The following is a 3,094-nucleotide window of genomic DNA, read 5'->3' as shown; positions in this document are numbered from 1 at the left end:
CGAATGAGATGGTGCGCGCCAAATGCGCCATCATTATAAAACATGAGCAATACTCGCTCCAAATGCCCTCACAGCAAACGGATCTACCTGGGATGGATGTTAGAAATTATAATTCATTTCATCATCGCAATTGTAGGCATACTGAGAGCTCGCATTCAGGTGGAGTCCAGTATAGTCGAACTTGATCGTCTGTTGTCTGTGCCATAAACAAGAACTTACGCGTGAGCGCACAGTGACCTGAGCAGCGTAAAAATAAAACAAAACCTGAAAGCGAGAGTGTGTTGTGTTGCAGTGCAGACGTTGTTTCTAATAGCAAACAACACCTACCTACTAGGCCGCAGGTTGATGCACTTAAGAATTGATTTGGACTGAGTCCGGGATACTTCCATACTGATTGGGTAGGGATTTTAAGTGGAGTGCAATTCGAGTGCCATCATTTAATTTCTTTCGTTTTGCTTTTCAACTATATAAATATATAATATGGAATCACTCTGAAAACCAATTTTCCAAAGCAGGCTCAGCTGGTCGAGTTATGTATGTGTAACGTGTTGCAATCAATCTCACTAACTTTCCTCGGAAATGGTTCAACCGATTAAGATCAACTTATTATCAAATGATAGGATTAGCTTCCTCGTAAGTCACTACAGAATCACTTCAAAACTTATGTATAAAAATATGAAAAATACAAGACTTCATTTTCTCAGGGGTCCCTCAATCGACTTGAACAAAATAGAGTGCAAATGAAAGGAGAATCTTTCAAACTTTTGACTTTCAAATAATGATTGGGCTTGTGGTTTTAAAGTTGTGTAAAAAAATGTGAAAAAGAGCGTTAAAACATATTTTTGTTACATATACAGTACACGACATATGCCTAAACATCCGTTCAATTAGAAACATTCTACTATTTTTTGTTTTTTGAAAAGTAATGTTTAGATCTGTCAAACGAAACCGAAAAGCTAAAAAAGCTCAAATAAAATTTTGTTCCGAATTTTTCTAGTTTCATCCAATCTACCATTCTTCTAACCAAACGCTCCTCCACTTTAATAAAAAAAAATCAGTGGGGTTGTGCACAAGACACGACCGCATAGGTGACGTAGGACCACGTAAGTCTCTTTGTAGCGATAGTAGGATGCATCCATGTATATAATAATACGATTCTTCATGTATACAAGCTACATCCGTAACGGTCATCAAAGTAGAAACATTGTATACATTCAATCCTCAACCGATTTTGGAGTTATATCCATGAATTGATTGAATCTATTTTATTAAAACGAAACCAAGTTAGTAACTAAACCAAACAGTAAATAAGTTGTATGATATGTTTCTACGTTGAATAGTGCTTTTCCTTTGGTAATCGGTAGACGGTACGCGCGAGTTTTCAAAAAGCTGAAAATTTTGCGCAACTTTTCTGCGGCTTACAAAAGGACACGGATAAAGCATTTACAACCTGCAGACGTATTGGAAGTTGCAGAAAATGTCACCTGTGACCAGAAAACTTATTACCGTCATTGGCTGGTCGTCCGCAATGGCGAAAAATTCAACGTTTTCCCTCGTTGACTGTGTTAATTATGGTATTAACTGGGCAAGAAAATATAATAAACTCTTCAATCGTTGTGTGGCCCTTAAAAGAACCGATTGTTTGATTATCATAACTCCTGCTTGCAATAAACTTGCACTAACGCATTTAACGTACTTCTCTGTTCGGTAAATTGGAGTACCGATAACCGCTAACCAGGTACGGCTTGTTGCAACGGACCAACCGGAAAGCCTCAGCAGCTATACGATCAACGAAACCGTTCGTGTATGGTCCTGAATCACGATGAAATACCACTCCAAGTGGCCAGCTGCAAGTGACGTGGGATGCTTTATGCTTCTGGTCGTTTTGTTGTCGCGAGCAGCATATTTCCTGCCAATTCCAGGACTTCAGCAGCCACCTATGCCATCACGACAACGAAATGAACCACCAGCAACAAGCGAACAAAAACACGAGGTGATCGGTCAAAATTATTTGATAAGAAGCGAACAATCAGATCAATCTAAATTAAATAGAATTTAAATCTGTGAGTGAAAATTCCTCAAATCTTCATGAACACATGTTTCGTTCTTAAAAGAATGGTTTTTCGACGTGATATTCTGGAAATTTAAGCCTTCTTTTCCGTCTTCTTGGGCAGCAACAAAACAGTTTGGATGTTCGGAAAGACACTTCTCATAGCGGCGGTGACACGGGATAGCAATTTGTTCAATTCTTCGTTGTTGCGGATGACCAGCTGCAAGTGACGATAATTCTGATCGTGTCGTTGTCGCGAACAGCATATGTCCTCCCAATTCCAGAACTCCTGTCGCCAGATAGTCCATCACGGCAGCGAAATGAGTGCTTCAGCTCCAACACACGATCACACAGTCAGCCGCCAATGAACACGTGCACGAGTCGTACGTGACTTCCGTTTGCCTGGCAAACGATGTTGGCACTAGCTCAGCTAGCGTTTGAATAATGCTATTCGCCGGCTTACCACGTATTATGTACCAGAGCAAGCGACAAGAAACGACCACACCCATTTTTCTTGGTTCTTCATTCTATCATCTACGTGAAATAAAAAATAGAGCATTTCAATTTCAGTCTGAACAAAAGAGCAAAATTACCAGTGAGCCGTTCGCCTTTTGCTGCCAAAGAAAAAAATACGCTACGTATTATTACTGTATGGATAAATTTGTGTTGCTAAGATGTAAAAGATGTTACTAAAACTCTTTCATTTGATTAAATCCAATTTCATTTATTTTGACGCTTAACCGAACACATTTACTTGGAGCTAGTATATTTGTTGGCTGCAACCAGCGTCCAGCAGCAACAAGCGAACAGCAGCGCGAGAGGTGATCGGTTAAAATTATTGGAAAGAAGCGAACAATCAGATCAATCTAAGTTAAATAGAATTTAAATCTGTGAGTGAAAATTCCTCAAATCTTCATGAACACATGTTTCGTTCTTAAAAGAATGGTTTTTCGACGTGATATTCTGGAAATTTAAGCCTTCTTTTCCGTCTTCTTGGGCAGCAACAAAACAGTTTGGATGTTCGAAAAGACACTTCTCATAGCA

The sequence above is a fragment of the Sabethes cyaneus genome, chromosome 1 (genome assembly GCF_943734655.1).
Source record: "Sabethes cyaneus chromosome 1, idSabCyanKW18_F2, whole genome shotgun sequence".
Taxonomy (NCBI): Eukaryota; Metazoa; Arthropoda; class Insecta; order Diptera; family Culicidae; genus Sabethes; species Sabethes cyaneus.
Note: the sequence above shows the minus strand (reverse complement) of the source record.